This window comes from Dermacentor andersoni, chromosome 2 (genome assembly GCF_023375885.2).
Source record: "Dermacentor andersoni chromosome 2, qqDerAnde1_hic_scaffold, whole genome shotgun sequence".
NCBI classification, from domain to species: domain Eukaryota; kingdom Metazoa; phylum Arthropoda; class Arachnida; order Ixodida; family Ixodidae; genus Dermacentor; species Dermacentor andersoni.
In genome coordinates, this window is record NC_092815.1 from 157,887,543 (window position 1) to 157,912,402 (window position 24,860).

The window sequence follows — 24,860 nt, forward strand, 5'->3', positions numbered from 1 at the left end:
TAGACTGCGTCCGTGCCAACGCATAGCCCACGGCGCAACACGTGCCAGCTCGCAAGCAATGCCAATGCGCGGCGTCGCGCGCGCATTGCTTCCGAGCTGGCGCGTGGTGTGCCGTACGTAGCACGCGCGCGATAAAGAAAACGCTCCGCGTACAGGTAAAAAAAAAAAAAAGGCGGCGCGCTCGGCATGAGGGAATAAGCAACTTGACCGGAGCGGGTCGGCATAATATTAATAAACGAAACACGTTTGATAGAGGAAGGTCCGTGCGCCGCTAGGCTGCTGTTTCTGTTGCCATGACAACGTAAACAATCGTGTGCGCCGCCATTTTGCTTCTGCGTCGCTCAGCGTTAGGGCCGTAACTGAAGGGGACCTTGGCGCTTGCGTCGAAAGAGCGTCTGCTCGAAAACAGCCAGTGGCAGCCATGCGGAGATTCACCCCTCTGTTAAATTTCAGCTGGTGCAATTAAAGCCTCTCCATCGACGCTAAAGAAAGCAACGCTAAAACACACTGTCACTTGCACTCGGAACAGGAAGCTGAAGCTACGTAAGTTCCGTTTGACGCCGGAAGCTAGTGGGGCGAGTGGAAGAGAAGCAGCTTATACCGGTTTTGCCCGGAGGACCAAGCGCGGAGGACTAAGCCGAGCTCTGCGAACTCTACCTGAAGTAAGCAAATTGCAGCTGCTTATTTTCGAACCACTGCGGAAGTTTCTGTAAACTTCGTTCTTTATTCTCTGTGAGGGATTTTTGTACGACGTTGAGACGCATGCCTCTATAAAAATAGACGGGTTTATTCGATGCCACGCCCTGAACGTGGCATTGTCTCGGACAGCTGTTCAAACGTATGTGGAATCTTTGTAGGTGAGTTGATCTTCATATTTTTCTTGGGCACTGGCGTAATCGTGTTGCTGCCAAAAATTTACACCCGCAGCAAAGTAGAATAGACTTGGTTACAGCAATATTAGCTGTCTTTGTGCGAGCCCCCACTCGCCGCCATTACTGCGGGGTTGACGGGTTGCAACCCGCCGTGGTTGCTCAGTGGCTATGGCGTTAGGCTTAGGTGTTAGGCGTTCGCGTGAGCGGAATTTCTCCGGAAAATTAGGATACGATACCGCGCAGCATGCCTATGGTTATCTGTGGACCAATCGTCTCACGTTTTCTTCGATATTCCTTCGGAAGCCGCATTAGGCGCCCAAAGTAGGCATTCGGTTATAGTCAACATGCCTTCCCTGCGTTTTTTTCATTTCCGTGCCCCGCCCTATAAAAGAAAAAAATACATTGATGCGGCGCAGCAAATTGTCGGATGGTGAAAGTTTGATTGTGTTACTCCTTTTGTAGAAAATAATGGGCCACTGGACGCTTCAATTGGCGGATACTCATTATATTATTGCGGTAGCAATCATGTGGACCCTCCAGGCGCATTCCTGCCGGCGCCGTCGCCCTCATGTTCCGTATAAAGTCCAAGGGCGATAACATCGTGACCGCGTGCCGCATGTGTGAGTGAAAGCGTAAGGGGGCGTGGGGTGACATGGGTTTGCCGACGATGGGGTGGCTCAATTTTGTGTGCGCAAGGGAGAAAAACAGGGAGGAAGCTCGCCGCCTCCTGTCGCGCGCGATACATCAGAGAAAGGCGAGGGAGGGGGGGGGGGGGGCTGTGATCTGTGGTTACGCAACATGTTTATTTGCCTTGTTTGACGCATGTTATATAGTGACTTTTTCTTAGATACGTAGATTTATTGTAGACTTATAATTATATTGAAATATCTTGTTGCGATGTTTTGTGTATACGTGCAGTGAACTTTGTTTCCAGTGACACTTTTTTGCCTTATGTCAAGCTGTATCTTCGCATTTGCATATTCCATTTCTAATGCACGAGGGCGAGTGAAATTAAAGTGAGCCAACCCACTCCGCCCAATAATGGTTCCATTCATTATCTGCGAGGCATGCACAAAGCACAGAGGCATCTCTTGTTTATGAAAGTGACACACAGGTGTGAGGATAAAAGTTCTTTAATGCTCTTGTAGATTGGGTTGAACTGGGTTTCGTGGCATAATGGACGCTCCGAAAGTGTCACAGCATGTTGTCGTGAGGTTTTTGACAGCTGAAGATGTTTCGGAAAAAGAAATTAGTCACCGTGTGGCTGCCGTGTACGTTGCTCCCTTACAAAAAAAAGCTGTTGAAAGGTTATCGAAATATCATTGTTCAACCCCAACAAATGACCTTGAAAGATCATTGGGGAATTGTTGAATCGTTATTGAGGAAATTGTTGAAAATTGGCCCGCAAGATTTTGTCGAAACATCATTGTGGCCTCTCAATTTGAAAGATCATTGACATATAGTTGAAACTATGGTGTATTTTCATCTTGAAAGCCCATTGAAGCATTGTTGAAGATGTGTTGTTTGTCAATGTTGAAAGCCCATTGATCTATTGTTTAAATGTGTTGTTTGTCAACGTTGAAAGCCCATTGAAGCATTGTTGAAGCTCAAAATTGGAAGCCCATTGAGGTATTGTTGAAATGTGTTTGTCAATGTTGAAAAGCCATTGAAGCATTGTTGAAGATGTGTTGTCTCCAAATTAAAAGCCCATTGAGGTATTGTTGAAACATGTTGTTCGTCAATATTGAAAGCCCATGGAAGAATTGTTGCAGATCTGTTAAACATCAACACAAATTATTTTGAAAGCCCTTTATGCCCCACTGGGTATTTAGCAGTTTAAACCTGCACTTTCCTTAAAATACTGCTGAGCTATGTTGCATATAATTACCTCTGATGTCACATTGGTATCTTTGCTGTGAGAGGATAGGGGTAAAATATAATGTAGGCATTTTGTATCGCAGGCCTCTGTCACCCTGGGCTCAAAAGCATGCTCCTAGATTGCCTGTAATAAACCATATTGTAAAACTGCTAGCAGTAGTGTTATGCCACTTTTTTCAATTGTCAGAGTGAATGGTCCTTCACAAAATCAAGAGTGCTGAACTGATGCAGACAAAAACCATTTTTCTAGGTGAACTGTTTATTTGTAACCAAACATCTGTGTAAATGTACAACCATTTGTAGTTTGAGAGCATCAGAAGCTTCTTAAAAACTATTGCACAGTACAAACTTCCTGCAGCTTGACACCATAACAAAATTGAATACTGAAGATGTAGTCTGTGTGGCCCTCAAGTAAAACACATTTCCCAAAAGAAATCAAAAATAAATAAATACCTAAATAAATAAATGTACAAGCAGACTGACATGACTGTAAATAAGAACACTCAAAAAAGGTACTTGCTTTCTCTATTAGGTAGCCAGTGGTACTATAACCATGGCACGATTTGCTTGAGCCAACAGCACCCAACTGAGACCTGATATGCAGGTTGGTTATCTTTAAGCTTCATGGAATTTATTAAAGACTGGCTGTTGCAGCTAACATAATTCTAGATACAGAGTGCCAAACATTACTTGCATGAGAAATCAAGACACCATAGTCAGCTGATTAGCAAAAACTCAGTTCCTAATAAAGTTTTTACGAATTGTAGCCGGTAATTTTACAAGGTGTATGCACTTAGAATGAATTTCCAGAATGACACCTGTAACGAGACACATGCCATCAAACTGGCTGTAGAAATGCACTGCTGTAGCACTTTTTTTTAACAAAACGCACTGTTATGCATTGAAGCACAAAAGTAACCAGAATGCCCATGTTTTTCTCTCACATTTATGGAAAAATCTTGAAACTGGTGTCATCCTGGAAATTAATTTCAAGTGAGTATGTCTCAAACTCACTGGCTACAATTTGCAAACTGAAATATGTGCCGTGATGTTATATGTCATTTATATATTTATGAGAATCAGTTTAATGTTTACATTTCTTGTGCTACTAATGTCCACCTCTGAATAATCCAGCTCAACAAGAATTAGGCCACCTGGCACAGACAACTTAAAGAAATATCTGTAAAACTGAAAAAAAAAAAGATCACTGTACAATCCTTATTTGTTGGTTGCATGGTGCGTGCCAATTTCAGTAAACCTTGCATACTTTTGAAACATGGCAATCACAATAAGTGATGCTATGGGAGCAGTTATTATGCTGCATTGCTGTTACATGATCCAGTTTTCTGCCATGATAACGTTCCTGCGCAGGTCATTCCATATCAAGCGACTTATTCATATTAACTGCTTCAGATTTTTATATGAAAAAAACAGCTATTAGTGATGTGCTGGAATGCAACAAAGTTACTCCTTGTGCGAGTTCCATTTCAATTTTGTTCACTGCCACAAAAAAAATAACGAAAGAATTCAGAAAAAGATATGGTTTGATGCAAACATGAAAGGCACATTGCCATTAACGGAGATTTTTTGTTGCATTTTAAGTTTAAGCCGTCTTATACTATTAATTTTTACTCATGTATTTTAGATTGCAATAAACCATTTTTACAAAGTTATGTACAATGCAGCTTTTACTGAACTCTGACAATGGCACAGATGCACTTGCAGGTGTGCGATTCCATGCCAAATCGACCAGCGTTTTTTGACACCACACACATAGCTGAAACGTTGCCATATGTTTACTAGACTTCAAAACTCGTTACCCATTTGTATTTATTTTTGACAGATGTTTTGTAGCATTTTGGTGACAGTTTAGTTTTCCTGCTCAACTGAGCTAGAGGACATCAATCAACATTCTTTTTCAAATGCACTTTGTATTGATCGAGGCCTTCAAATGGTGTGCATGGAAATACGGTGAAGTGATGCAACTGCCAAAATAGCCAATTTTTCAAATATTTGAATACTTCAATTGCTTTTGGCACTGGCAAAAATGAGTCAAATTGCAATCCGTTAGTTTTTTTTTTTCATAACGGAAAATTCACAGGACAGAAATTAAATACAGAATGGTAGCCCAGGTGACATAGTGTAGCAGAAAAATATATGAAGCTCTGAAGGTTCAGCTGATCGCCAGTAAAAAAAAAAACAAATTCTAATCTTTTGCAAGAAGCTTCATGTTCAAGGAAAAAACAGCTTTGGTAGCTGGCCAAAAAATATGTGATACATTATTGGATAGCTCTACATGTCTGCTATGCATGTGTGAAGTTAAAAAAGGCATCATTTTTAAATGCGAGAAATTCTTTTTTGAAGTTTTGTCAGCACAGACTTTTCTCGGATGTGCGCACAGCTTGCGGGCCGGGCATGCAGATGACAAAGCTGGCTTCGTCTGCAACACAGATGACAGAGAAGCGGTGTTAGGGTCTGCATTTTATTGCCAAGGGACACATGCTCTAACGCAACGAGGCTTGTGTTTGGTGTGGGCCAGTAAACGATACAGCCACTGCACATAACATATCAATACGAGGTCTGTTATAAAAGTATCCGACCTTTGGCTGAAGAAAAAAAACTGGCATAACTGGAGCGTTGGAAACCTAATCACCCTCAAAGTAGTCTCCTTGGGACTCCAGCCACTTCTCCCAGCGATGCTGCCATTGTTAGAAGCATTCCGAGAAGGCCTCTTTCCAAATGAAGTTTAGCTCAGCTGTCGTTGCAGCCATGTCTTCTCTTGTCTGAAATCGTGCTTCTTTCAATGGCCTCTTGATTTTGGGAAACAGCCAGAAGTCGCAGCCAGGCATATCAGGAGTGTAAGGAGCCTGTCGAACTACAGGAGTCTGGTTTTTTGCCAAAGAAGTCTGATTCAAGTGCGAGAAAAGCATTGTCGTGATGGATTCGCCACTTTCTTGTTGACAACTTCGGTATCTTGTGCCACACAGCATCACATAGGCCATGGAGGACATCCCTGTAGTAGTCTTTAGTGATTGACTGTGGTGCGTACCCGTGGTGTACCACACTGCGGGAGTCAAAGAAAGCAGTCAGCAACACTTCGACGTTGCTGCGCACATAGCGGTCTTTGGTTGGTGACGTGGAATGCTTCCACTGTAACGACTGGGATTTGGTTTCCGGGTCGTAAGCATACACCCAAGATTTGTCACCAGTGATTATGGTGTTCATGAAATTAGCGTCACTGTTTGTGGAATCCAGCATGTATGTGAGACTTCAACACGAAGTTGCTTTTTTTCCACCATGAGCAGCTTGGGAACTAATTTCGGTGAACTCTCTTCATGGCCAAATCTTCGGTGAAAATGGAATGTGGGTAAAATGTGCTGATGCCCACCTTTTCCGAAATTTCTTGGATAGTCACACGACGGTCCCACATCATCACGGGGTTCACTTCGGCAATGACCGGGTCATTTCGGCATGTTGATGGCCGACTGGAGCGTGGCTCGCTCTCCACCGATGTGTGGCCGTCTTTAAACTGGTTCTACCACTCCTTAAAGGGGTGGAGACATCGAAATTTTCGTTCATGCGTTTGTTGATCCAAACATTGCATCATGCTTAAGGGAGCACGATACACACAGCAGGATTCATATATATCCGATAAATAATTTAGTAATAGCATTATTATACCGAGCGATTTCGGTTTCTGGGCTCCGGGGGATGCTATGACGTCACAGAGAAGGAAACGCAACATGGCTTGGTCACGTGGGCCACAAAAAATGGTGACTTAAAGCTATGCTGCGTCGTCTGCTCGCGCATACGCGTGCTCTGCCAGCAGAGGTCAACAACTGGCGATTCGAAGTGCATGTCGCGATTATTATAATTATTGCGAAGAGCGACAACAACGGTAAGAAAATATTGCGGCTTGTGAGAGTCTGTGATTCATTCCGAAGCGCCGTAAGCTTTAGCTTTGAAGTGAACCGGAAAAGGCCTAGCGACGATATCGGCGGCGCTGAACGATCAGAGGCAGTGAAGCAGCCGTCGGTGCCAGAGTGACCACTCCTCGGTCGCTGATTGGCCGCTTCATCGTACGGCTGCCGCACAAATGGGTCCCGGGCCCGTCCTCTCTATGGCAAGGAAATCTCGCCGTTCGCGAGCAAAACCGCCGTCGCACGGGGGCCCACGAACGGCAAACCGCGTGCGGCGAGTTTCCGTGCCGGTAACGTGGACGGGCCCTCACATTGAGAAAGGCCAAGCGAACGAGAGACCGCTCCGAGCTGCCGAACTATGCAGTGGTGCTCCAGCTGCACCAATTGCGCCATTCTGATACATTTACATTCTTCTGTGCCATTCTGCTCCAAAAGCGGCAAATTGATCAATATTGCGCCCTAGCTGTGCCAAAAAGACGACACGGTCGCCGGAAAACAGCTATTTTTGGAACCTTTCAAGCTTTCAGTTGGCAACCTACTAAAACGTTTCCGCAGTTCGCAACCCAGTGCGCTGGTGGCCCGTGGTAGAATTTAGCAGCTACTACCTGTTCATTCACGCAACTAGAGTTCACTCTAACGCAACGAACACGTGAAACGAAGCAGCGTTGCAAGTGCGACCTTCAGCATCGGAATTCCGCGCTTCGTGCTACTGTGAGCGCAGCTGTGGTTTATGTGACACCGTTCGTTTATCAGCTTTTCGTGGGATCACTGATGATGAACAAGCGTAATTTTCTGCACTTGTGGTATATAAGTGGCGTGTTTGCGCAGGCGTTGCTTGTCATTCTATGTTTGGGCAGTTTGTTAGCACTCTTTGGAGTTTCATTAACGTGAAGCTACATTATCATTAGTACTCTTTAAAGTTTCATTAAAGTGAAATACATTTACACCATTTAAGCTATTCAGGTTAGAGTCGTGTAATCATACAGTAAGAAATTGCAGTGCGAGAATCGGCTTGTAATTTTGGCAAAGCGGCGTAGTTTCAACAGGTCGGAAATTCTCCGGCAATTCGCGCTGCACGTTCTCGCGTTCGCTCAAACGCTTGCATGTGAAACAGGTTTTACGCGGACATATTGAGCTTTCAGAATACGCATTTTGTCACCACCGAATGTCTTTCCATGCACAATCAGACAAGTATAGTGGGAACCTTGTTTAACAACCAAGGGAATCGTCTATAGAACAGTATCGAAATCGGGCACGTTCACATTTGCGCGCTTTCGCTGATCAGGAGTTAACCATTCGCATTATCAAAGTTTACACTTTAACATGCGCTTGCGTATTCGTGGCTATCGAAAGAGGAACGTTAATGTGTCCGTTAGCAAAACTCCACGCAGATGCTCAGATTTTTTTTCTTTTTCAGGGGATTTATATCGGGCTAATGTTTCTTGATGGGAACCTATGCTCAGTGTGGAATTATTTATTTTCTTCATTGAAACGTGTGATCTTGTTGTTTGTAATGCAAAGTAATGTTTTGTCTTTCTAGGGCGAAGAAGCACGAAATTTAATGAATCCATCCTCAATGAAGTGGACTTTAACAATGATGTCTTTAATGGGTGGTGCAAAAAGGGAACTAAAGAAACAGATGCCATTTGTGTGCTCTGCAATACAGTCATTTCATGTGCTATGCATGGAATTGCGGCCATCAAACGCCATGCAACGATGAAAAAACATGTTGAATTTGCTGCAAAGCACAGGGACAAGGATGGAAACCTGCAGCCACTGAAGCTAGTGCAAACTACGTTGGACTTTTCACACGGGACAGCTGGCATGTTTGTTCAAGATCAAGTTATGAAAGCAGAAGCCGTTTTTGCTATGTCCGTCGTCTGCAACTCTGTACCTTTTTCCTGGGGAGATACAGCAACAGAAATGTACCAGTGCATGTTTCCAGATAGTCAGGTTGCAAAGGGGTTCAGCTGTCGCAGGACCAAGTTTTCCGCATTGTTTCTGATGGGCTTGGTCCTTACTTCAAATCTCATATAATAAGTGAACTGTGCCAACCAAATGTCTACTTCTCAATAATGGTTGATGAAACCCCAAAATCCGAGCAAAGGGTGCAGCAGCTGGATGTATTTGTAAGGTACTTTTCTACAAGCAGCAACAAGTGGTAGTTGACCACCTACAATCATTTCATCTTCGACGTGGAACTGCAGAGAAAATTGTTGAGTGCATTGAAGATGCTTTGACACAACTTCCGAAGCAAGGGCTTATTTGCTTCTTTAGCGCCGGCCCTAATGTCATGAAAAGTGTCAGAAACAAACTTGACAAGTACACGTCAGGCCTGGTGGATATTGGCCACTGCAATTTGCACAAAGTGCATAACGCCTTTTCAAAGGGTCTGGAGGCATTTGGTGCGGACGTCGAGGAGCTTGTGCGAAGCACCTACTACTACTTTAAGAGCGCCGTCCGTAGCGAAGGCATTAAGGAATGCCAAGATGCGCTAGGAATTTCGTCTCGTGCGTTTCTTAGGCATGTCTCAAATCGCTGGTTGACGCTTCAAGATTCTCTTTGTCGCAATACAGGAGCAGTTTCAAGCACTCCAGACATACTTCCGTCAGGATGATTTACCTGGACGGCGCTTGGAAGCTCGAAACCTGCACAACAAGCTTTCTTTTGCATTTTCAGACAAAACCCTGTATGCAAAGGTGCTGTTTTTAAAGAACTGTGCAGACCTTTTCTCGGGTTTCCAGAAGTTATTTCAAAAGGAAGAACCACTTCTGCATCTGATTCACTTGGAGATGATGTCGCTAGTGAAGCGAATCCTCAGTCGGTTTTTGCGAAGTGAAGCTTACATCAACAAAAGTGCAGATGACTTGAAGGCTCTCAATGTGGAGGACCCCGCACTGTGGAAAATGAAACCCGAAGTTTGTGCGGACACCGAGAAAGCTATGGTGGTGTGGGACGCAAGTCAAAGAAAGCGATTGCGGTTTGGTGCACGGGCATTCTACTCTACATGGCTTGCTCGAAGGACCTAACGCAGAAATTGCCTCTGAACAACAAAGTTCTTCAAAGTGCAAGTATTGTTGGACTTGAGCTTGGCAGGGTAGATGCCAAAGTGCGTTCTTTACAAATGCTCGCCTGCAAACTTCCACAAGTCATCCAAAGTACTCAAGTGTCTGGATTAGTAGATGAGTGGGATATGCTCAAATGTGACTTGGCTAACAACACTCACCTTGCAGAAGGCAGTATAGATGATCGGTGGGCAAAGCTGTTTCAACAAAAGAGTGCGGCTGGTGAAATTATGTATCCATTTCTTTCAAAGCTGGTAAAAGCGCTGTTATCTCTACCCCACGGCAATGCTGACTGTGAGCGTGGCTTCAGTCAAAACAAACGAATGCTTGAAAGTCGAGCTTCACTATCTATCGAGAGCATCAATGGCTTACGACATGTGAAGACATATTTAAGAAGATACGGCAGCGATGCCACGAAGGTGCCTTTGTCACAGCTTCTTCAAAGCGTAAAAAGAGCACGAGCCAGGTACGCAGAAAGAATTCAGAGCCGAGCAGTGGACCTAAAAAGAAAGACACCTGAAAATTCAGCGGATGACTGAGATTATTGTGATGTGAAACGGTCCCGGAAGCAACTCTAAGAAAAGGTTGCATCATGTCGATCAACCCTGAAGAGGGCCGAAGAAGTTATTTCTTTTGGCTTGAACAAAAGCTTGGAGCAGGTGCAACGAGGTCAAGCTTTGTTGGAACAAGGAAATTCCAGCCTTGCTGATTCACTTCGCGAGCTTGATGAGTTCGTAAAAAAATCCAAGAAGCGTTAAGATAGTGCCGACAAAAAAAAAATGGTTATAGTAAACGTGTTCTTTGGACTCGAGTACACTTGACTGAACACGCCTGCAAGACAGTGCCAGCAATAATGTTTTTGTCACTGTTTTTTGTGAATACCTTTGTTTTTTCTTAAGTTACACATGGCTGAACCTTATCTCGTTAATAACAACCACTTCTGGGTCACTCCTTTATTCTGTTCGTGCTGCTCCGGGGTTGCTCCAGAATTATTGTTTTGATACAAAATTGCTCCAGAATGGACATTTTTCTGCTCCAAAAATTGCTCCAAAACTTGAAATGGCTGGACCACCACTGACTATGCGAGGAGAGAAGCGGACAACACGAACGCCGCATATCCTGGTCCCTTTCGGAGTCTGCCGGCTAGTGTTCCCGTTCACACAGCAACTCGCCGCATGCAGTTTGCGTTCGCGGGCCGCCGTGCGGCGTTCGTGTTGTCCACTTCTCTCGTTTTGTGTCCGTGTCTGCACACCTTACCCCTTCTTTGCATTAAGAAAGGATTTCTATATGCCTGTAGCTCGGTCATAGTGGAGGCTATGCTTGGTCGCTCGGCTCACTAGTCTCCGTAATCGGCATTTGATTGCTACTCATCATACGTCACGTTTTTGTGCTAGTGTGCTATGACATCAATATTTTCGTTCCTCCTCTGTGACGTAGTAACTGCCGCGCTAGCGATGGGTCTCGACTACGAGAAGGAGTTTTTAATTGATTTTTGGAGCTGAATTAAAATTATTTTGAAATGTTTGCAGCGTCCAATACCTCGTTCTGGGTGCCCTTGCATACGGAAGCAGCCTACAACATGCTTTTTATAGCCTCAAAATTTGGTGTCCAAACCCTTTTAATCTGTACTGCTCATAGCATTGTCACTGAAAGCTGTCTGAATTTTCCGAATGGTTTCCACTTGGCTGTCGCCCAGTTTCTGGCAAAATTTGATGCAGTAGCACTGCTCCAGTCGCTCCGCCATTTTCCTTGCAATAAAAAACCAACGAGAGCACTGTGTACTACAGTCGAGCCCACTTATAACGGCCCCACTTAAGACGAACGCTCGCTTATCACGACCAAGTCCGGCGTGACCGTCAAAATATACGTTTAGGCTATGGCGCTCGGTCTCAGCTACAACGAACGCCCGCGAGCCTAGCCGATCAGCTACAGCGAACGCCTTGGTGTCGCAGACCACTTTCACGTGGCGAGATCCGCCGACCCTGTGCTGTGCATGCTCCGAGAATTGGCTTTCCCGCGGCGTCTCGCCGGAGGCACGGAGGAGCGGCGATGCGGCGAGGGGATCGCGGCGATAAGGAGAGAGAAAAAAAAATGCCGGCCCAGCATGCATCAGCAACGTGAACATAGAAGTCGAAAGTGCCAGCTCATTCGCCACGGGACCCCACTCGCCATCGTCGACGTCAGGGCAGCGGCGAAGTTTTCCACCAATTGACAACGTAGCACTTGATCACGTGCTTTCGTACCCCCTCTTCTCCCTTCCCCCTGCCCCCCTTAACGGCGCGCCTCACACCTCGCACGACTGCGGGACTGCCTTTTTCTTACTTGTGGTTGTGCTAGCGTTGTCGGCGTTGTTTCCTACTGGTGTGCTCCCGTGCCTATCCGAGATGGCAGATTCGCCGGCGTCTACTTCGACAGTAAAGTGAAAAGCTTTGGACTGGGCCACGAAACTGTTGATCTTGAAAGACCTTTCCCAAGGCACGAAAAACCACGAACTGGTGAAAAAGTATGGTTTGTCGAAATCGACAATATCCACGATACTAAAAGAGGACAAAATCTACAAGAGTGCCGCCACGGACTCCGCGACGAGGAAGCGCCTACGGAAAGCCACATATGCAGACGTTGAAGACGCGCTTCTAAAGTGGTTCCTTGATACTCGAGCACGCAATGTTCCCATCAGCGGGCCGCTGATGTTGTCCAAAGCAAAGGACTTAGCGTTCCTCCTGGACTTCCCAGATTTTTCTCCTGGCAATGGCTGGCTCCATCGCTTCAAGCTCCGCCACGAAATTATTTTCAAGACCATCAACGGCGAATCGGCATCGGTAAGCGACGAAGACATCAACACGTGGATGTCTAAAAACTTGGCCCGTGTATCAAGTTATGCTGAACGGGATGTGTATAACACCGATGAAACGGCGCTATTCTATCAAATGCTGCCTGGCAAAACGCACGCTATGAAGGGTGACAAATGTGCTGGCGGCAAGCACAGCAAAGTTCGCATAACTGTGCTTTTGTGCACCAACATGGATGGAAGCGATCGATGCTTGCCATTTGTCATCGGTAAATCAAAGAGGCCACGTTGCTTCCACACATATGTACCAGTGCGTTACAGGCATAACTCGAAGTCGTGGATGACACGCGAGTTGTTCGCGGAATGGCTTGACTTTGACAGCAGCATGGCGAAGAAAGGGCGCAAATTTCTGATTCTCGACAACTGTACCGCCCACCATGTCCAAGCTGTCTTAACGGCAGTTGAGTTGCTTTTTCTGCCGCCAAATGTAACTTCAAAAGCGCAATCGCTGGACATGGGTGTAATACGGTCGTTTAAAGCGGCCTACAGGCACCGTCATGTTGTGCAGCGGATGCTGATTGCAGTTGATCGCCCCGCTGCCAATGTGCCTCTGCAGGTCTCGCTGTACTCGGCGATAGAAATGATCAAAGCGGCGTGGATGGAAGTGACACCCGAATGCATCCGGAATTGTTTTCGCAAGGCCGGCTTCGCTGACGCACCTGAAGCAGGCATTGAAGACACTGAACAAAGCCATCCTGACGACGACTTGTGGCGACGCGTTGTTGACGCTAACCTGGCCGGCTGCGATCTTGACTGGCAAGATTTAGTTGATGTGGACAACGCTGTTGAAGTTGCGGAGTCGTTTTGCGACGAGACCGCCGTTCGGGAAGTGCGGGCATCAAGCGACGCCGAAGCATCGGACGATGACAACGATCCATCGGAGCCAGCACCCGTAAGCGCGACCACAGCAGTGAGCCATATTGAGGCACTTAGAAATCTTGTGTATTTTAAGGCCTTGGGTGACGAACACATCGCAGCTTTGAACAAGCTTGAAACCGCGGTCATTGGGTGTGCTCTGACGAGGCCGACAATGATCACCTATTTTTTTTCTCAATAAATTTTTGTTTTGATGGATGTCAATTTTTGTGTGTGGCCCACATACCACGAACTTCTGGATAGAACAAACGAATTCAGCGTGACGCTCGGGTTCGTTATAAGCGGGCTCAACTGTACCTCGTTCAAACGCTGCATCCCAGCAATTCACGTGCATGCACACAAAGGTTCAAGGGCGGCTGATGAAAACGCGCTTGTTTCATATTCATCGGATGTTCGCAAAAAAAAGGTCAAATACTTTTCTAACAGACCTCGTACATATTAAATACGTGAGGGAATCCAGCAGTGCTAAAAGATATGTTTCATGCAGCTTACAAAAAGAAATATCAGCTACAATGTAGACAGTAAATTCAGAAAGCGCTGATATTGTTCATACAAAGCATTTTAAAGGGCATGTCGCATTGCAATGCAACATAGAGGGAGCAGGACAATTTGTGCCCTGCTCCCTGGAGCCCAATGATGATGCAAGTAGAAAACACCTTCATAATTAAGACTGAAAACCTACATGAGTATGAACAAATTCTTGTGGTGTTGTTTGCTACCACTGTTTCAGAGCCGGAACATGCTCATCTATAAAAGTCATATGTGCCATGTTCAGTCTGATGTCGTCGGACACCATGCGACCACTTTTTGCGTTCATGTTACAAAAATACAAGTTGAGACTGCAGCTGCAGCGCTTGACATCACCTGCCTTCGTAATGATAAAAAAGGCAGTCAGTTTGTTGAGTAGATTTTGTGGCTAACTATATTAACAATCTTTCCTTGCTAGATAACATAGCTTCATATAATTATGCTGTATGCGTGATCCACAAATGAACATCATAAAAAATAATTTATCACACTTAAAGAATAATACCTTTTTGTTACTTGTCACATGCATAGCAGACATGTAGGGCTGTGTGATGATGGGTCACATATACTTTTGTGCCAACCACCAAAGCTAATTTGTTTACCTTCAACACGAAGCATTTTGCAAAAAATTTGAACTTTACAGTTTTTTTAGCTGATCAACTGAACCTCCAAGGCTTGAAATATTTTGCAGCTATCCCAAGTCAAACAGTCTGATTTTATATTTCTTTACAAATTTTGGCAGTCACACCACTTCAGTCTCTTGACATGAACACCATCTGAATATCTGGATCATACAATTTCCCTTTCAAAAGAAATGTGTATCAGTGCCTTCTAGCTTAGCTGGGCAAGAACAATAAATTTTTGCCAAAATTCAAAAAAAATTTTTGTGTTAGAAAATAAATGGAGAGCAAGAGTTCGGAGCTTCAACTATATCTGTGATGGTCAAAAAAACGCTGGTTGGTTGCCCTGGAATGACTTACGTGAATGTATGAAAGCAAAGTTTCTCATATTTTCTCATTGTACCTACTCAAAATTAAGCAAACTTGAAATGGTTTGCCATAATAGAACAGTTCTTGACAAAATTGGGTGGTTTGGCATGAAATGACTTGAGATACTTAAAAAATATATTTATAAGGAAACACTATGCTTACTGGAACCATATCAAGAACTAACATAAATATGTAGTGAACTATAACAAAGCACAGCACTTGTATTCTGGATTGAGCAATCCAATGTGGGCTTCTCAGGAGACTAGCATAATTAACATAAATAAAAATAACATAAAAATGTTAAGGCATAGAAAGGCACATTTGCATGCTCATTTGAGAAATCCAAATTGGGCCCTTCAGGAGACTAACAAACATAACAATGTCGAGAGTTACAAAAGCACAACACTTGTGTTTTGGTTTGAGCTGTCCAACTTGGGCTCTTCAGAGGCTATTGGTCCCATGCAAGAAGCGAGGCCAGAGTTCTTTAAATAGGGCATGTTGGTACCAGGAAATTTGCGACACATGAAACCTGCAAAAACAAGAAGCCAGAACAAGTTTTAAAAAGCAACTTCCACATGCAAAAAAATGGCATGCAATATGCCCTCGTTATAATGAAATTGATTTATGTATTTGTGTTGCTTTATTCCAACTTTCCACGGGTACAGCTTTACAGCATGACCATTTAAATTTATTCAGTTTGGCACAGGACTCCACTGTCAAATGCAGGAAAGGGCAAAGAGGAACAAAACACTCTAGCAAAATAACTTTATGAATATCCTCAATGTCGAAGATGTGGACTTTGCTTGCTGAGAAACAAAATGGTGAAAAAAATTCATGTCGTTCATAAATAAACCTGAATTGACAACCAAAATTATTTATTGTAACTTTCATAATTAAAATGTGCAGCACTTCACTGTGCTTTTCCATGCTCCAAATACAATACTGTCATGTCACTACAATTGAGTGTAGCTTCATTTGAAGTTAGGTTTCCCGAGTTCACATGCAATTGGAATGTACTTATCACCTTACAATGACTTAGGACTTTCTACATTAAAGACACTGCTTACCGCGAAGTATGTTTTCTGCCTCAACGACTGAATTGCTGTTATAATGAGGATTCCGTCTAGTTGTGCACCAAGCTGCTTAATATGACACATGCAGAATGTGACAGATAAGAAGAAATGCTCAGTCTTTTAAGAGCCATATGCCATAGGACTGACTTCTTTAACCCTTTTAGGGTTCACTGCCGTACATCTGTGGCTGTGACGGAACATTTTGAAAAAATTTGCCTTTTCAGAACAAAGTGTTGCCTAGCGTCCCACTGAAGGTGCTGCAACCTTCTGAGACTTCTAGAAAATATTCTTATAGTGCTGTCGCTCCTTGGGTTTCTCCAAAACTGATTTTTCACTTAGCTTCTTGGTGTCTGTCATTGCAGTAAATTGGGAGTGGTGCCACAAGTTTTTGTAAGTTTCATTACACAAAAAAATTATGCTGCTTGATCCTGCATAAATAATTAAACATGTAAAACTGCAAATACTGAAATGGTATTGCCACTTTCATCATCATCAGCCTAGTTACGCCCACTGCAGGGCAAAGGCCTCTCCCATACTTTTCCAACTACCCCGGTCATGTACTAATTGTGGCCATGTTGTCCCTGCAAACGTCTTAATGTCATCCGCCCACCTAGCTTTCTGCCGCCCCTACTACGCTTTCCTTCCCTTGGAATCCAGTCCGTAACCCTTAATGACCATCGGTTATCTTCCCTCCTCATTACATTTCCTGCCGATGCCGATTTCTTTTTCTTGATTTCAACTAAGATGTATTAACTCGTGTTTGTTCCCTCACACAATCTGCTGTTTTCTTATCCCTTAACGTTACACCTATCATTCTTCTTTAAATAGCTCGTTGTGTCGTCCTCAAGTCAAGTCGAACGTTTTCGTAAGCCTCCACTCCGTACGTGAGTACTGGTAAGACGCAGCTGTTATACACTTTTCTCTTGAGGGATAATGACAACCTGCTGTTCATGAACTGTGAATGCCTGCCGAACGCACCCCAGGCCATTCTTATTGTGATTATTTCACTGTCATGATCCGGATCCGCGGTCACTACCTGCCCTAAGTACATGTATTCCCTTACCACTTCCAGTGCCTCACTACCTATCGTAAATTGCTCTTCTCTTCCGAGACTTAAACATTACTTTAGCTCTCTGCAGATTAATTTTTAGACCCACCCTTCTGCTTTGCCTCTCCAGGTCAGTGAGCATGCATTGCACTTGGTCCTCTGAGTTACTAAGCAAGGCAATATCATCAGTTAAACGTTGCCAGGTTCATATTCCAATGGCGGCCTGTCCGGAGCCAGGCATTCTTAGCACCCTCTGCAGCGTCGCAGGTCTGACCGCCGCCGTGGTCAGTTGCTTCGCAGCTGCTGGGGACTGAGGGCCGGGGTTTGATTGTTGTGTTCATATAGGAGGTTGTGGCCAAGTACTGCACCAGGGTGGCCAATCCTGCTCTGGTGAGAGAGTGCGTTACCGGTTCTGGTCACCGGGATCAGGCCGCACTCCAGGCCTGTTTGTGGAATTTTCTCAACACACAGTTGTTGTTTTTTTCTGGTATTTTCCGGTGGAGAATTCCGCGGTCCGGGATTTGAATCACGGTCCTCTTGCACGGGAGGCGGATACTGTACCGTCCCCGCAGGAGTTAAATTTCAAAATAAATTGTGGGCTTTTACGTGACAGAACCACTTTGATTGAGGCACGCCGTAGTGGAGGACTCCGGAAATTTCGACCACCTGGGGTTTTTTAATGTGCGCCTAAATCTAAGTACACGGGTGTTTTCGCATTTCGCCCCCATCGAAATGCGGCCGCCGTGGCCGGGATCCGATGCCGCGACCTCGTGCTCAGCAGTCTAACACCATAGCCACTGAGTAACCACGGCGGGTCCCGCAGGAGTTGTACGCCTCATTTAATATACAGTGGTGCCCTATTTGATCAGTCAAGGTGGACTAATCTGAGCTCGGTTACACCGCACGGATGGCACTCGGCTAGAGAACCTGGTATTTATCACCTGCACATGTGAGGCCATACATATTTGAAGATATATATCTTTCTTTTTTTTTTATTTTAGGAGGGTTCCCGTACAGTGATAAAATAAAGGAAAAGACATTAAAAGAAAGAAAAAAAAAGGAAGAGAAAGGGGCGAAAAAAAAAAGGAACATAACAGGAGATTTGAACTCGTGACCCTTCGATGTTGCCCGTAAAAATAGCTCAGTCGGTTGGTTCGTCAGGCCCCAGGCTACTTTCAAGCACCACAGCTCCTGCTCCGAGCCTCACACTTACGTGGAAAGGGACTCATGTTGTCCGCGATAGTCGGAGTGGTTGGAAGGCATACTTTCTAGGAAAAATGGCCGCCCGAGGAGAAGAGCGAACTCAACGGCTTTAGAGACTAGGAAAACTGCCTTAAAATATTTAGATTTGAGGGAAAACTTCGTTTACAAACTATGACACGGCAATCAGCACTCGAATATGACGAGAGAAATTATTGAGACGTGGAAAATTCCCTTGAAATAAATATGGTTTGCGAGACAAATGCTTGTAAGTATTGAACCTCTTAAAAGATGAGGGGGAAATATGCGCTCACCGAGAGGTCATCGTCTGCACGGGACCACCACCAGGCACCTTACTGAGATGGGGGGGGGCTCTGCGGGCCGGACACAAAGCCTCTCTTCTCCGCCGGCCAAGAGGGGAAAACGCGCTTTCCGATCGCTCAAGGTTGCGCGGACATAGTGTAACTCTAGCGTCTAGGAGAAGCTTAACCAGGTGCGATGGCGGCACGCATAGCGTGGGAAGCTAGCCGCCAGAATAACAATCTCAAGGACTGCTGCTGACGAGGGCGAAATACCTTCGTGTAATTATAATAATCCTAATAGGACTACTTTCGAAAGAAAAAAGAAGAAAAAGAAAGGAAACGGCCCAGAGGGCTATACTACGAGAGCTATGACTGATAGTTCTCTCTCTCTCTCTCGATATATATTCATCTCATCTATGGGATTGCATGCGTGCGCTGTTGCTTTGTCTCTGCGTGTAGTAGTTAAGAGAGTCAGTTTAAGGGCGGAGAAGGAAAGGAAAGCAAAAACTGCAGCGCCGTGGTTTTAAAGCGCACCCGTGGTAGAGAAACGGAAGGCGATATAAGCGTGCGTAGCCATGATACGCACACGACAAACTGCCTTAAAATATTTAGACTTGAGGGAAAGCTTCGGTAGAAAACGATAGCACGGCAATCAGCACTCGAATATAATTATAACCTTAATAATAATTGTAAATATTCATCTCATCTATGGGATCTAATGCGCGCGCTGTTGCTTTGTTCTGTGTGTAGTAGTTAAGAGAGCCAGTTTAAGGGCGGAGAAGAAGGAAGAAAAGGAAAGTCTCGGAAGCAAAATTACAGCGCCGTGGCTTTAAAGCGCACCCGTGGTAGAGAAACGGAAGGCGATATAAGCGTGCGTGGCCATGATACGCACACGACAAACTGCCTTAAAATATTTAGACTTGAGGGAAAGCTTCGTTAGCAAACGATAGCACGGCAATCAGCACTCGAATATAATTATAACCCTAATAATAATTGTAAATATTCATCTCATCTATGGGATCTAATGCGCGCGCTGTTGCTTTGTCTCTGCGTGTAGTAGTTGAGAGAGCCAGCTTAAGGGAGGCGAAGAAGGAAGGAAAGGAAAGTCTCTGAAGCAAAATTGCAGCGCCGTGGTTTTAAAGCGCACCTGTGGTAGAGAAACGTTATTTAAAAAGAATTATTTCCCAGTTTATTTTCTTGGAAAGTCACTCTGAAGAACTTAAATCTGAAATAAAAAAATTAAGGATGCACAAAGTGTTTTTTGAGACTGAATCGAATAATGCCAGAAGCAAATCAAATATTGGATAGCTTCTGAATAATGAACAGCTGATATCACAATTAATGCAAGATGATGTTCACATCGTAGTATTCTTAAAGTTGGCAAGTTTCTGTCATTGTTATGTTATGAAGAGCTGTTCATTAAAAGCACAATTCGAGCAGCAAAAAGTTTCTTCACATTCACAGGACTCTTCAGTAAGCATAAATGATTGCTGTACAGGCTCTTAAGTACAGCTACTTAAGTAACGTAGCCTGGTCTGCTATTCTTACAAGTTCTTACGTTTTATGTCTATACTATGTTATTGGAGGTGAAAATTTACTGTACTTTGGCTCAAATGTCGTTTTATTGGTGTTTCGAAATATTATAATAATACTCGCATTTACAAACAGTGACCATTCAAAGACTAAATTGAATAGGACACTGTTCAATTCGAATGTTTTGAGTATTTACACACGACAAAAAATAACTCCTAAATTAGAGAAGCATACTTCTCCCCAAAATGTGATCCTCAACGGGCTAAACAAGAGCAACAGAAAAGCCCATTTATCTTTTTATTAAATTTAAGCCCATAATCTACTTGGCAATGGTTCATAATAACCCTGTTAACAGGTAGGTGAAGTAAGGAAGCAGGAAACAATTCTAATAATTTCAGAATGGGAGTAGTGGACATGTCCGATGGTCTGTAAGAAGCTTTATACATTAGGCCCCAAGGGCCTATTCTCAATTTATTGAAGTATATGGGGAAAAGCCACATAAATATTTCTTTTTCGTATCTTAGAATACGACGTGATAAAGTGCATGTTAATAAATACGAGTCATAGGTTAGGTGCTTAGAATGAGTAAGCGTCCACTATACATAGTACTGTTGACAGTGAAGCTGGCAACTCTGTCCCTCTTGTTTCTTTGATTGAAACAACCAAAAGAAAATTGCCACACCACTCAGGTTCCCTCTGCTGAAAGGCTGCTGTCTGGCATCACATGGACCTCCTTCAAGATAAGAGCAACTTTAATTCGATGTGGTCTGTTAAAATTGGCGAAACTACTGTTTCACATCTCAGAACCTGGAGAGCTGTTTCGATTTCTGCAATTTGGTGAACGTGCTCCTGCTCGAGCTGAGCAGTAACCACACTTGAGCATAGGTTCTTCGCAATTCGTGTATTAGAATAACACTTTCAGGCTACTTAAACATGTCCTCCATGCCAATAGATTTGGAGCGTGCTTCACAGACAACTATTCCTTGCAATGACAGCCAAGTAGCACTGCTAATGCGCAAATGCAGCTCATTTTGTGGTGGAGCCACTAAAACCTTTCGGCAGTGAAGGCAGCTTTTAAATTTTAGAAGCATTCGAGTATGGCGGCATTAGGCACATAAGATCATATGAAGTCATTCCAAATGGTAGACTATTGTAGCACACAACTGCACACATGGGCTACTTGAAAGCTGTTTGTTATGCCAATGGCAAGTTCATAATTTTAGAAAAAAATGTGAATGTAAAAATGCAACCGGAAAGGATATATGGTACTTGCCTATAACAGCAATGACCCTGGTGGGGTCAAGCGCCTCTTTTGCCCCTTGGTGTTATTTCCAAAACCCAAATGGCCCATGAGCTCCTCCTCTGTGAACACATGGTGAAACAAGGCTCTTGCAAGCTTTCCTGGTCCACCATGGCAGGCCATGGTATGCTGTGCCAGGATAACCTTCTCAATGTGCACTCCTGTAACCTATGTGAACCTGCATGTTTAAGTAAATGTTAGCAAAACAGTTTTAAGCTTTTCAAGCACATTCACACAAGTCTTACTGCAAATAAATTAGAAAAGTACCTGTTGCAAACCTAGAATACTAAACTTGACTTCTTACTAGCTTCTTATGCTATCTGGATGCCACATGTTTCAGAAAAACAATCCAGCACAAACAAAAATAATAAACCAAAGTATCCAAACATCTAGTACTTGAAGAAGGGGAGTACCAGTGAAACACAAATGACACGCACACAAGGAAACGGCATTAGACACACACAGACAGACGTCGGGATGGACCAGCGTCCGTCCCTGTCTAACACCTTTTGCGTGTGCGCGTCCTTTGTTTTGCTGGTACCCCCCTTTTTCAAGTTCATCATGCACCAAATAACCCAAGAGCTTGCGCTAATGCGCGTCTAGTACTATTTATTGTGATTATCACTCTTAGGACACTTCATATTTTCAGGTGTTTCTCTTTTCCCATCCATTTGTGTCAATGGGTAGCCCATGGTCTAAGGGGGCATTGGGCTGCTATGTTGAGGGAAGAGTTCAAAATCAACCGTCGGAACAGCTTGGGTGCCTGGGTATAAGACCCTGGGCATATGCCACTTTTCAATGAATCTCTTTCACGCTATCTTGGGCAACTGCTGCTGCTTGTGTTGGCAGGCAGCATTAGGAGCTCGAAGAGGGACATGATTGTCGATCATTACTAAGATTACCACTACACATCACGTTTGCTTGCTGTGCTCCAGAAGCAATATGTGAGATTCCACTCCACTGTATGAAATGTACATAAGCTGCAAGGACAGTATGTGCCAACCACCACCTCAATTAAATTAATCGACTCGCAAAGCACAGGCTGCACAAGATCACGGAGTCAACTCAGAAGTTTGTGGACAGTCAGTTGATGTCCATGTCAGGGACCTCTAGGGAAACTCTGTCATTTCCTCGATGTGCATAATCTTGCTGTCACATATTGTATTACAATTCTGTCTGTCTCGTACCACCGTTTAATAGTCATCACGTATCACAATTCAACATATAGACACTTATATCTACTGTTTATTTAATCTTTATGGAGAATACTTTGAGCATGAGTTTTTGCAGAGATCATGAATTCTACAGTTTAAAGGAGCACTAAAGCAAAACTAAATTAAATTCTGGCATTTTAAGTGCCAAAACGACAATCTGTTGTTTAGGCACGCTATAGTGGGGAACTCTGGATTAATTTGTACCAAATCAGGCTGCAAGGTACATGGGCAGTTTTGTATTTCACCTCCATCAAAATGCGGTTTGATCCTGTGACCTCGTGCTTGGCGGCGCTGTGCCAACACCCCTAAGCAACTACGGCATGAAAGCACCAAAGAGAAAAAATATTTTAGATGTATCTGTATATGGCCTTCCTACAATTCAAGAGATTCACTCGTACCGTGACAAGAGGCTGAGTAAACTGTAAAAGCAGCAAAAGGAAAGATTGGTGGCAGTGCTGCCTTGAAGTTGCCACACCCGCTTGCTGTGACGTCATGGATTTTGATGATGTCTGTTCAGGCAGAGTCCTTCCATGTTTTTCTCGTCACGAAACTCCGCCGTCACGCTATGGGAGAGGTTCATATGCTGCCCAAAGGCGCCGCGACGCGGCGCTACTGTGCCACAGAGAGCATCGTTCGCGCGTTCGCGTACCGAAACGCGTGCGCAGTGCGAGGCGAGCTGAGTGATCGGGTGCGTTCTTTGCTTGTGCTGCGCTATTTCTCGAGTGCTGGGCTATTTAGTTGAAGTGGCGGGGTGCGACAACGATGCCGAACACGTGTTGCAAGTAACAGCTGAAGAAGTAGAATGGTGGTATCTCTAACAAGCCAATTAAAAAAAAAATTCCTGTATGTGGCTACTTGTGTTCGTTTGAGAGTTGTTTTGCCATGTGCTATGAAATGCTTATGCTTTACACTTTCTTGTTTATACAAGCAATCGATTATCCATTCTGTATTTATTGCCATTCATTTGCTGGTGTTTGTTTCCTGCCCCCCAATGCATATCTCTCGCGTTTGATGTTATTTCTTTATGCTTATTATATCAGTGTTATGCTTTTAACAAACTTCTTGCATTGTGAATGGTGGACCATTCGTGACCGGACGCCTCTGTGCTGTCTGTATTTCGCTCCACTTATTTTACATGATAAATAAATGATCGTGCTTGTATGTTGTTTTTGCACCAACACGTCTTATTTCTTTTCTTAATCGAATTATAAAGTTTTTAACATATTGTAAATAGTTGCGCATTAAGAACCAAAATACCTAGTCTCGTCGTTTGTGCGTCGAAACCACGAGCAGCGTGAATAAGTGCTGGGCTTACTGACGCTTCTAAACGACTGCTTGCTAAGGCAATTGCCTAATTACAATACAGCTAGTTTCAACTGCGCAGGTCATAACACTTCACGTTCGCCTTAATCCATTGCTAAAAGCCGCACCGAAGACATTTAGTAGCGAAGTTTGTCTTGCATTAATCCTACCTAAATCTCATTCAGAAATGGCATCACTTTACAGAGAAATCTTAAGCGCACAGAGCAGCTCAATTTCCTTTTATTTGCCCTTAAGTATTCTACGGTAGCAGCCCTTTGCAATAACAATTTGATTCTTTTGATCTCCTTATAAGATAGTGCCCACAGTCAGAGTCCTTCTCTGCCATAGTTTAAAAGAAAGTTAGCTGTGCTCGGCGAACAATCTGGCGCCATGCGCAACGGAGAGTTGGCGCTTACTTACTGGTAACCGGAGGTGACAGCCCATATGTTTGCATCTGGTGATAAGTGGGACCACTGGTGCTTTAATGCAAATGCGCAGTGTTTAATTTCAGGCAAATATTAAAAAGCAGAGCCCACTGAAGCGTTGAGGCGAACGGTGATAATGTAGAAATCTGGACAGACACCACCCGGCCGTGACAGCGGACGCATTTCCCCGGGGGTGAAATGCAAAACACCAGTTTATTTAAATTTAGGTGCATTTTAAAGACATTTAGTAGCAAAGTTTGTTTTGCATTAATCCTACCTAAATGTCATACAGAAATGGCATCGCTTTGCAGACCTTTAGGTGCGTTTAAAGACATTTAGTAGCTAAGTTTGTCTTGCATTAATCATACCTAAATCTGATTCAGACATTTATTTACAATTATTTAAATTTAGGTGCATTTTAAAGGATCCCAGGTGGTCAAAATTAATCCTGAGTCCCCCACTACGGCGTGCCTCATAATCGTATCGC

General features: G+C 44.0%; 1 long non-coding RNA gene and 1 pseudogene across 1 annotated transcript in view; both read left to right on the forward strand.

Annotated features, from left to right (window-relative positions):
- Positions 1-553: 553 nt before the first annotated feature.
- The window catches only part of LOC129387432 (uncharacterized), a 66,104-nt gene continuing 41,797 nt past the window's right edge, over positions 554-24,860 (forward strand). The window contains exon 1 of the long non-coding RNA XR_011892857.1: positions 554-662. This is a non-coding gene — a long non-coding RNA (uncharacterized lncRNA). The remainder of the gene's footprint in view (positions 663-24,860) is intronic.
- On the forward strand, positions 8,198-13,663 carry LOC126527479 (uncharacterized; annotated as a pseudogene).